The 11,853-nt window shown below is 35.7% G+C and overlaps 1 pseudogene; it reads right to left on the bottom strand.

Moving 5' to 3' along the window:
* Nucleotides 1–4,498: 4,498 nt before the first annotated feature.
* LOC126687662 (uncharacterized) lies at nt 4,499–9,461 on the bottom strand (annotated as a pseudogene).
* Nucleotides 9,462–11,853: the final 2,392 nt, after the last annotated feature.

Raw genomic sequence — 11,853 nt, 5'->3', positions numbered from 1 at the left:
TCACTTATGGGATGGGATGACTACTTCTTAAGGAAGTAGTGGCTAAAAGGCCATTTAAGCAACAACTTCCTTAGGAAATTTGTGGTTTAAAGTCCATTGTAACTCAAATTTCAAACCGACGTGCTTAACTCTCAAAACGACTTCCCATCGTGCTTAATTCTCAATTCGATTTCCTATTTATTTATAATAGGTGAAATTAATAAAAAATTCATTTCCTTACTTAATAAGTCGTTGGTTAAAGGTCCACATTAGCTCAAGGAGGCTGAAAGTCCATTTTAGCTTAAAATGGTTAATTTGCACTTTAGCTCAAACTCTCAGTTAACCACCGTGCTTATTTTTCAGAATTCCTTTTCCGATAAATCCTTATTCATTAAAATAATAATAATATTTTTAGACCATTATTAGTTTAAAGTCCATATTTTAATTTCTTATGTCGATGTCCATTCCCGACCTACTTGGTCCAATTCACGAAATTTTAGGATTCCTAGCACAATCAGACACTTAGATATTTTTAGGGTTATTACATTCACCCCACCTTATAATGAATTCGTCCTCGAATCCAAACTTTTGCCACTTATTTAAATATACTAATATGCGTATCCTTATCACATATTCAAATTTACTTACACCTTTCGTTACCTAGTATGAACTATCATACCTTGGGGATAATGTTCCCCTCTAATGTCCAAGTTGGACTACACAGGTGTATCTCTTATGTTTCATTATTTGTGACCTTGGATAATTGTCTTTTTTATCCCGTCTTTCGTTTCATCTTATGGTAGTTGCTAACATTTTATAAGGATTGTTAGTCTTATATTACATTCCTTCGTATCATTGTTACTTGTCCGTCGATGTCCAATGTTCGCTGTAAAAGAGATGACCAATCTCTTTGTGAACTTTCCTAGTTCGCGCTTAGCCACTTCGTATACGGTTCCCGGAACTGCATGAAAACATCTGTTGTCGCGTTTGGATTACAATCCCCTCGTGTACTAACTTTTAGCCTTAAAAGGCTCGTATTCTTTCACTTCTTTATCTTTCGTATTCGTGCATCTTTAGTCATCATTCGCCCCTTAACTCTATATGGGTCATATCACCCTTGATACTAGATTTGATTTATGCATGTTAGCTTTAGGCATAAACTTGACTTATACTTTTCAAGTTTTCTTAAACTTGGTCCAAAAATCATCCTTCTAGCTCACTTCGGCTTTCCAAATTGCTTATTCAAAAGTGTTTGTGCACTATTTAAAATTGGTATTCGTATAGTTCACAGTCTCCTTTATCACTTCTATTGGAACTTTGGGTTGAGATTGATACCCGAAGGTATCGAAAATAGACCCAAAAGTCGCTTTCTAGGGCGATCATTAGCCGCTTGCATAGACTGTTGTTTGAGTCTATGAACTAAGAATCCAGACAATCCTTATCTGAATTACTTTCTGTATTCTTATACCTCATCTTCCTGTCTACTACTTCCGTTTAGAGTTGAAGTACTTGAGACATGTTCTTAACCTCTTTAAGTACCCACTTGTACTTGTCCCTTTCTTTTTTAGAATAAGGTTAATCCTTTACCTCATCTCGAGGCTTATTCATCTTTAGATTCTTACCTCGTGATGTGTTATTACTTAACACATGTTCCTTATCCTCAACTTGGGTCTTTTCTTGTCTTATATAGTCTTGCCTCTTACTCCTTTTAACATACATGAGGAACTACTAGTCCATAATAGTTCTATCAATCTCTTTCTGATTATCTTTTGAGAACTTAGCCTTAGTCGTAACTCTTAGCCGTTAGGTTGTACTTAGTCCATAAGGAACTTCTATTTCATCTTTGCTTTTTACGGACATTCGTGTTTATCGATGTCCGACGTTATTTCCTTGACATTTCTCCTCTTCCTCGTATTCAATCACATATGTGATTGTCTTTTCCTCCTTTGCTTCCACCGCGATACTCTGATCATTCATTTCTTAATTGGTGTCTTTACGGTTATGACTTATACGACTTTTCATCTGATAGCCTTACTTATGTCTTATGGTAGTTAGGAGTACTTTTTTCTTGACTACCCATCATGCAATTCATGGCTTCATGAATCTCATGAAGTTGAATGCCTACTTGGCATTGCTAGATATGTATCGAGTCCTTTTCCAAGATATACCTTTTTGGACTGGTAATATCCTTTACCAGTGTCCAATGAGGTCTTTATCTTCATCTTATCACATTTCTTAATCATCCCCGACATCTTATTCCAATATCTCCAACCTTATCTTTGACATAAGGTCAAAGGTTGTTCCTCTTGATCTTACTAACGGATTGCACTCTTGTTCGTGGGTACATACTATCACATCCTTACTAACGTCTCGTCCATTAGTGGGTTGGTCTTATGCTCATGCCAACTCTATCTTACTCATTTCTATGTGTCTTATGACTAAATAAAAGCTGATTCCTCTGATTACTTTCCAAGTAACTCTCTCGCTTCCTTTCTCCGATTACCTTTATCGAGTGTTGTTATATATACATAAGTTGTTAGACCTCTTCTATGTCGACTATCTTAGTCGATCTCTTTGCATCCTTCATTCATCTTTACTTCTTATACTTCTTTATACTTGAATGCCCCTTTTATGGGTATCCCACTTCAAGCTCTCATATCTCCTATCTCGACCTATTAGATAGCATCCTCGTACTGTAGCTCAACTTCTTTGTTGAGTATCTCCTTTCTATTTCATTACATCCTTTGATGTCCACATGGCTTATTAGCCTCATCGATCATTTTCCTTATTTACTTATTTTAAGCGTTATCGACCTATATCTTTATTCTCTTTAGAATTCATGTGTTTTCATATTGCGAGTTCACATCGTTGTGATAGTTCTATACATCGATCCTACACCTTGGTATCGATAACTTCGACGTTGTTATCCTTGTTTATCGTTGCATCTCTTACTCTCAAGGTGACTTACTCCACTTTATATGATTCCTACTCTTATAGGCACTACCTATAAGGTGTGAAACTATGTTCACTATCGACTATCCTTATGCATACAACTTCTTTATTTGCAGCTAAAAGTCCTTCTCACTGCTTTATAGCCGCTATTACCTTTAATTAACCGATTATAAACTTCTCACTCTGTTTTCAAGACATTTCATATTAAAATAAAAAGTCTCTTTCTTATTTTCAACCTTTGGTCGGCCATACTTAACACTTTTCTAGCTCGACTTTCAAATCCATGTTCTTTACATGTATATTCCGTACTTGCCAGCCACATCTTCACAGTTACTAGGCTCGGTTATCGAAATTTTCACAATTTTATTGAAATATAGGGAGCTTACGGTGGTAATCTTTAGTTAATTAAACTATATGCATTTTACTTTCCTCCTTTACACTTATTGGCTTATTACCAAAGTTAGCGCAGGTCTTCTGTCGTTACTTTCGACAACCGCTATCTTTTAGTTGTCTGTTCGACGATTACACACGGTTAATCCCTAGGTAACCGTCTTAGGAATATCATATTCCAAAATTAAACTGATCCAACGGTTCAATCAAAAGATATTAGGATTTTCCTATGCCTTGTCTATTTTCAGACATCTTTCTGAAACTTGTCTCATCGGCATACTATCTATTACACTTGAATCATGTACTTTTCACTTGCCTTGAGTCATCCTTAACTCAAGTCGTACCCATCATTAGTGAGAAATTTCATATATTTCTGACATCTTAGTCAACTAGTCGATTAGTAGATTCTATATTTTCCTTTTCACGTTTCTAGTATCTCAGGGTAAAATGCCCTGGACATATGGTCTAGAGATGTTCCTATCCGTAGCTCGTCCTAGCTCGAATGTAATATCTCGATCCTACACAAGTTGTAGTTTGCTTAACTACAACTAGTTGTGTACTTCGTAGTCCCAATCATGTTCTCCAACTTCCATTCTTATACGTTTCTGTTGTCCTCTCGAGAATCACTTACTACTTGATCTCGATTATTTACTGTTGTTACAGAGTTCCGGTCTAGGTATACTTACAATAAAACAAATTTGTTTAAAATATTTCCATCTTTTGTGGCCACTTTCAAAATGATTTGTTTTTTGAAACATCAGCATAATTGTGCATACGGTGATGACGTCTCATCTCCAAGTGATACGAACCTTCAGCGATAGGCTATACGAACCCTTAATGCAATGCCCAAGAACCCGTATAATCACTAACCTAAAAACCCAATACCTATCTGATTCAAAACCCTAGGATCACTCTAGATCAGATTACAAAGATCAAGTGTAAATAGAACCTAAAAGATTTAGTCTTTTAAATCATAATTACTAGCACGCCACAAACATTGATCAGATCTTTGATCAGTGGAAAGCATTCAATATGAATACAAGAATAAAACAAGGGTTTCTATGAAACAAATATCAATATATCATAATCTGATAGTAAAACCCTAAAACAAAGTATTTATAGTGTCTCAGCAACCAATGGTATACTTGTAAATAAGTAAAATTCGAAATAATAAACCCTAGTCTTGAATATGGGCTTCAAGTATGTTATACAAAGCCCATTCTTCAGAATCTTCATTTGAATAAGTTTGAAGATTAGCCCAGCCTTGTATATAACCATTTAAGATCTCTTGAAACTTCTTGGCCCGTGACCTTGTAATTGGTCCTTGGGATAAACTCAACGGATCTTGGATATGCATTCTGCCCTCTTCATCAAGCCCATCAAAATTAGCATCTTCAAGCTTTTGAAGTCCTAGCCCATCCGTAACATTCCCTCCTTCTTTTGGATGATTCGTCCTCGAATCAAGCTCATCGCCTACATCAAAAGGAGTTCAGTCAGCAACATTGGATGTACCACTAACATTATACTAACATTCTTTCCAGCACTTGAAATGGACCATCTCCCCTTGGACTCAATTTTGACTTTCGTTGGTTTGGAAACCTTTCCTTTCGAAAATGAACCCAAACCCAATCACCAGGTTGGAAAATAATGCGCCTTTTTCCTTTATTCATTCGCCTAGCCACGTTTTCATTTTGCTTCTCAATTCTTTCTTTCACCTGTTTGTGCATCTTTTAAACCAAATCAGCCTTAGAAACACATCAGCACTAACAAGGTTAGTCATAGGCAAAGAAATTAAATCAATTGGAGACAACAGATTAAAACCATACACAATTTCAAAAGGTGAAGTGTGTGTAGTGCTATGAACAGCCCTGTTATTTGCAAATTCGACATATGGTAATAAATCCTCCCAAGATTTTAAATTCTTAGAAATTAAAGAGCGAAGCAATTGCACCATGGTTCTATTAACCACCTCAGTTTGCCCATCTGTTTGTGGATGGCAAGTAGTAGAAAATAGTAATTTAGTACCCAATTTAGCCCACAAAACACGCCAAAAATGACTAAGAAATTTTGTATCCATGTCACTGACAATTGACCTAGGTATTCCATGTGAACGCACAACTTCCCGAAAGAACAAATCAGCAATATGACAAGCATCATCAGTTTTATGGCATGGTATAAAGTGTGCCATCTTGCTAAAACGATCAACCACAACAAAAATACTATCCTTACCCTTCCTAGTTCTTGGCAAACCAAGTACAAAGTCCATAGACAAATCTGTCCAAGCCATATCAGGTATGGGTAAAGGTGCATATAATCCATGAGGTTTCAGTTTAGACTTAGCTTGCATGCAAACAATACATTTACTACACACTTTATGAACATCTCATTTCATGCCAGGCCAAAAGAAATGATCACAAATAATAGCATAAGTCTTACAAACCCCAAAGTGACCCATCAGTCCACCACTATGTGCCTCGTTTATCAACAACAAACGCAAAGAACAACTAGGCACACACAACCTGTTCTTTTTAAAAAAAATCCGTCAAAAACATAAAAATCATCAAATGCATTCCCATTAATATAGGTTCTATACACATTGTGAAAATCAATATCATCTTTGTACAAATCCTTAATATACTCAAAACCTAACAATTTAGAATCAAGAGTATTAAGAAGTGCATACCTTCTTGAAAGTGCATCAGCAACCACATTTTCTTTACCTTTCTTGTACTTGATGACATAAGGAAAGGTATCGACAAACTCCATCCATTTAGCATGTCTTCGATTCAACTTATCTTGCCCTTTTAGATGTTTCAAGGATTCATGATCAGTGTGAATCACGAACCCCTTAGGCCACAAATAGTGCTGCCATGTCTGAAGTGGGGCGTACCAAGGCAAACATCTCCTTGTCATATGTTGGGTAATTCAAGGCTGCCCCATTTAGTTTCTCACTAAAGAAGAAAATTGGACGCCCCTCTTGCATCAATACAGCCCCAATTCCAACGCAACTTGCATCACATTCAATCTCAAAAGATTTTATCAAAATTAGGCAAAACTAACAAAGGTGCACTACATAATTTTTCTTTAAGTAAATTAAAAGCATGTTCTTGTGCATCACCCCAATTAAAAGAAACATTTTTCTTGACTAATTCATTCAAAGGTGCAGCTAAAGTACTAAAATCTTTAATGAAACGCCTGTAAAAGCTAGCCAATCCATGAAAACTCCTTAATTGACTCACATTAGTTGGTTTTGGCCATTCAAGAATTGCTTTCACCTTTTCAGTATCAACCTCCAAACCATTAGAACTAACAATAAATCCAAGAAAATTGACTCGATCTAAACAAAAACTACACTTCTTCAGATTGGCGAACAACTTTTCTTTTTGAAGAACTTCTAAAACAGCCCTAACATGGATTGTATGATCAGAATCAGACCTGGAGTAAACTAAAATATCATCAAAATAAACAACCACAAATTTACCAAGAAATTGACGCAAGACATGGTTCATCAATCTCATGAATGTACCAGGTGCATTTGTAAGCCCAAATGGCATAACTAGCCACTCATACAGCCCATACTTGGTCTTAAAGGCAGTTTTCCACTCATCCCCATTTTTCATGCGAATTTGATAATAAGCAGATCGTAAATCAATCTTAGTAAAAACACATGCACCATGAAATTCATCAATCATATCATCTAACCTAGGGATAGGATGGCGATACTTTACCGTTATCTTATTAATTGCACGACAATCCACACACATTCTCCATGTGCCATCTTTTTTTGGAACCAGAATCACAGGAACCGCACATGGACTTAAGCTTTCTTTAACATACCCTTTCTCCATTAAATCATCCACTTGCCTTTGAAGTTCCTTTGTCTCTTCAGGGTTACTTCTATAGGCTGGTCTATTTGGTATGGCAGCCTCGGGTACAAAATAAATTTGATGCTCAATGCCTCTTTCAGGTGGTTAACCACTTGGCATATCATCGGGAAAAACATCATCAAATTCCTGCAACAAATAACAAAATTCTCTTGGCAAGGCAAGATCAAGATCAGAAGTCTTCAAATATATATCCTTGTAAGTAACCACAAACACTACCCTATTAGAATGCAATGCATGCCTAATTTCGCCTTATTTAGCGAAAAAGCTACCCCTGTTGTGTTTTGATTTCTCACTTGATTGAATACCATTGTTTTTATCACTCTTTAGTGATTCGTCAATACATTTGCTATTTTCAGTTTAAGCTCTTTCTCTCTCAATTTTGCACTGATCATCATACACATCCTTATGAGAAAGAGGTGTTAAGATAACTTTGCTTCCATCCTTTGCAAAACTATATCTATTAAGGAAACCATCATGTGTAGAGTTTCTATCAAATTGCCATGGTCTACCTAATAAGATATGTCCAGCATGCATTGGTACTACATCCCATAGCACCTCATCAGAATATCTACCAATTTTGAATGGTACAATAACCTGTTTAGTCACTTTAATCTCACCATAATTATTAAGCCAAAGCAATCTATATGGTCTAGGATGAGGTATGACATTCAAATTTAACTTTCGAACCATAGCAATACTAGCAACATTAGTACAGCTACCATTATCAATAATAAGGTTGCAAATCTTACCTTGTACATGGCATCTTGTGTGAAAAATGTTGTACCTTTGCTACTCTAAGTCATTTCCATCCTTCATTTGTACACAAAGTGTACGTCTAGCAACCAGCAAATCGCCTCGCATTGGTTCTTCAATACCATCATCACTATAATTTTCTAGTGATGGAATCTCTTCATTATCACTTTCGTCACTTTCAGTCTCAATATCACCGTGATTTTTGAGCACCATTGCTCTTCGATTTGGACATTGTGAAGCAATATGACCATTACCTAGGCACTTGAAACATTTTATATCTCGGTTTCTTACCATAGGTGTCTCAGATTTGAATGAACTCTTTGAATCTGCCACTCCTTTTTTCTTAGAATTCTGCAAAACAGATTTGTTAGAATCAAATTTTCCGCCCTTTGAAGATCCACCCCAATTAGGTTTTGAATTTGAAGTAGCACCCCAATTCGAATTGGAATTTGCATTTGATGTCCAATTACACTTGGCTGTCCAGTTTGGTTTTAATTGCTTCTCAATCTTGATGGCGAGATGCACCATTTCTTCAATCTCTCTATAATGGTTTAATTCAACCCGGTCAGCAATCTCCTTATTCATTCCTCTAAGAAAACAAGACATGGTTGCTTCCATTTCCTCATGTAAATCTAGCCTAACCATTAACATCTATATTTCTTTAAAGTAATCCTCAATATTCTTTGTACCTTGTCTTAAGTACTTAAGTTTTTGGTACAGCTCTCTTTAATAATATAAAGGTACAAATCTTCTTTTCATCACATCCTTAAGAGCTACCCAACTATTAATAGCATTTTCTCCACTTCTGCGCCGAGCTATTACAATTTATTCATACCACATAATGGCATATTCAGTAAAATGACTAACCACTAACTTCATTTGCTTCTCATCAGAAAAATTATGGCAATCAAAAATGATATCTACCCTTTTCTCCCACTCCAAATAGGTATCAGGGTTAGTCTTACTGGCAAAATTAGGAATTTGAAATTTGATGCTACCTAGGTTTCTGTCCACATCATCGTGATTATTATGCCAATTGCTACCATAATGACCACCTGGATTGCCTCTACCAATATTAGGGTTTCTCCTCGCACCGGGACCAGCAACAAATCCTCTACCTAAGTTAGGTTCATGCCGATCAAACTCATCATAATCGTCATAATCAACATCTTGAGGATGCCCATTATTATGAACTCCCATGTTCACTCCCATGTTCACTCCCACATTAGGTACATTAGCTCTCCCATTTATTGCATTTACACCCAAATTTGGAGCATTTTCCCTCACTTCTTGTCGATTTGCACCTACTGCCCCAGCAATTGCAGCAAGTTGCTCTTGTAAAGTCTGATTATTAAGCTCCATTCTTTCTAATCTTTCAACCAGATTAGCCATACTCCTTTGTACTCTTTCACTTTCTTGAAATTGTGCTAAAGGAATACCTTCATGAGGTAACCTAGTTGTATCATCACCAACCCGTTCACCCGTTGATCCACTTGACATAGTCACCCTCAAAAAGAAAGACGGCAGAATAGCAAAAGAAACAAAAAAAAGTTAAGAGCAAACAGATTCCTCACACACTCCCTCACGTGTTTGCACTCAAAAGATAGGGTTGTTCACTCGTGTTTAACACACAAAAATAATGATCTCACAAGGCTTAATTCACATCACTCAAGCTTTATATCAAGTATGCTTATGTGAATCAGTTCAACTACAAATTTCCAACCAAACCTTATGAAAATACTAATAATAAAGTTTTAAATACTTAAGAAGCAAAAAGCGCAATATATATCAAGAAAACAGCAAATGTGTATCCAGATCAAAGAAAACAGAATTGAAAGAAAAGAAAACTCAAATGGAATCAAAAGACAAATAAAAGAAATATCTAGATGCAAGAATATGTTTAGGAAACAAGAAAAAAAAAGGTAAAGAAAAGCAATTTGGAAAGTAATCAAAGAAAGCCTAGAAAACTTTAATATGAGTTGAAAAGATCTTATATGGTGTCAATCCTTTCAAATTCGAATTTCTCAAATAAAACACTTAAAACAGCCTTAAACTCAATACAAGATCCCTTTAGATTAGAAAAAAATTCAGAACTGATTTGCCAATTAATAACCCCTTTAATGCTCTTGATTTTCACCACTTCACTTACACACATTAATTTTTGCAATCAAACTCACAAATATCAAACCCAATAAAAAGACCTTATAACTTCTTTAAGATTTCAGATTCCTTTTCTCTCTCTTTTTTTTTGTACTTTTCTTTTCTTTTTTTTTATATGAAATTTCAAGAACAGAATTTCGGATTCCTTTTCTCTCCCTTTTTTTTTGTTTTAAACAACAAATTTAAGAACAAGAACATTAAATCAAACACATGAAATAAATGGATAACCAACCTGATTTTCAAGAGCCAAAGCTCTGATACTAAATGATACGAACCTTCAGCGATAGGTTATACGAACCCCTAATGCAATGCCCAAGAACCCGTATAATCACTAACCTAAAAATCCAATACCTATCTAATTCAAAATCCCAGGATCACTCTAGATCAGATTACAAAGATCAAGTGTAAATAGAACCTTAAAGATTAAGTCTTTTAAATCCTAATTACTAGCACGCCACAAAGATTGATCAGATCTTTGATAAGTGAAAAGCATTCAATATGAATACAAGAATAAAACAAGGGTTTCTATGAAACAAATATCAATATATCATAATCTGATTGTAAAACCCTAAAACAAAGTATTTATAATGTCTCACCAACCAATGGCATACTTGTAAATAAGTAAAATTCGAAATAATAAACCCTAGTCTTGAATATTGGCTTTAAGTATGTTATACAAAGCCCATTCTTCAGAATCTTCATTTGAATAAGTTTGAAGATTAGCCCAGCCTTGTATATAACCATATAAGGTCTCTTGAAGCTTCTTGGCCCGTGACCTTGTATTTGGTCCTTGGGATAAACTCAACAGATCTTGGATATGCATTCTGCCCTCTTCATCAAGCCCATCAAAATTAGCATCTTCAAGCTTTTAAAGTCCTAGCCCATCCGTAACACCAAGAGTTGCCACAACTTACGCTTTTTTAAATCTTTATAAATGAAAAACCATAACAGGTCATAAAATTTAGTTTTGTAAGTTTCTTCCTGGTCCTAAACACTGTAACTAGTAAGAATTCCCCATACCACTTCATTTCTTTGAGTTCGTGCTTCTTTCGCAAAACGCCCCTTTGTGCTACCGTTGAATGACTTTGACAGTGCCTTCACGTTATTTCATGCTTGATATGCAAGCATCGATATTGAGTCGTCTAGACTATACGCACGCATATATAATAGTCTTATATCCCAAAAGGGAAGGTTGAGAACCTAGGAGACTTAAGAATAGGTATGGGAGACATGACTCGAATCCTATAGCTGCAGTAGTTCCTAACTTAACCTAGTGACAACGTAAACCTAGGTACAAACAATCACTAATGGCATATGGGCAATGGCTATGAATCTAAACATTGCTCTGATACCAACTTTGTCACGACCCGAAATCTCAAGCCGCGACCAGCGCTAGGGAATGGAAATGGTAGTTCCAAAACCCGTAGCAAGTCATAAAAAAGCGTTATAAATTTTTTTTACAAACATTCAAACATACAAATCCTCTTTCGTACATAAAAAGTTTTTGTAAAAGCCTTATCAAGCTAGACGTATACTAATGTCTGTTCAAAACTTGAAAAAGTCACATAGGAACCTGGGTCTTACCATGCGATGTCCCACATCCTAGTACAACCCATTCCATATCATACAAATGGTTTTAATGCGCAGTTTCATACATTATACTCATATCAGAGTCAAAACAATCTTTTTAAAACCATTTGTCAAACAAACATACATACTAGGAATTGACCTA

This window comes from Mercurialis annua, linkage group LG6 (genome assembly GCF_937616625.2).
Source record: "Mercurialis annua linkage group LG6, ddMerAnnu1.2, whole genome shotgun sequence".
Classification (NCBI taxonomy): Eukaryota; Viridiplantae; Streptophyta; class Magnoliopsida; order Malpighiales; family Euphorbiaceae; genus Mercurialis; species Mercurialis annua.
Note: the sequence above shows the minus strand (reverse complement) of the source record. Positions and strands in the feature narration are given on the sequence as shown.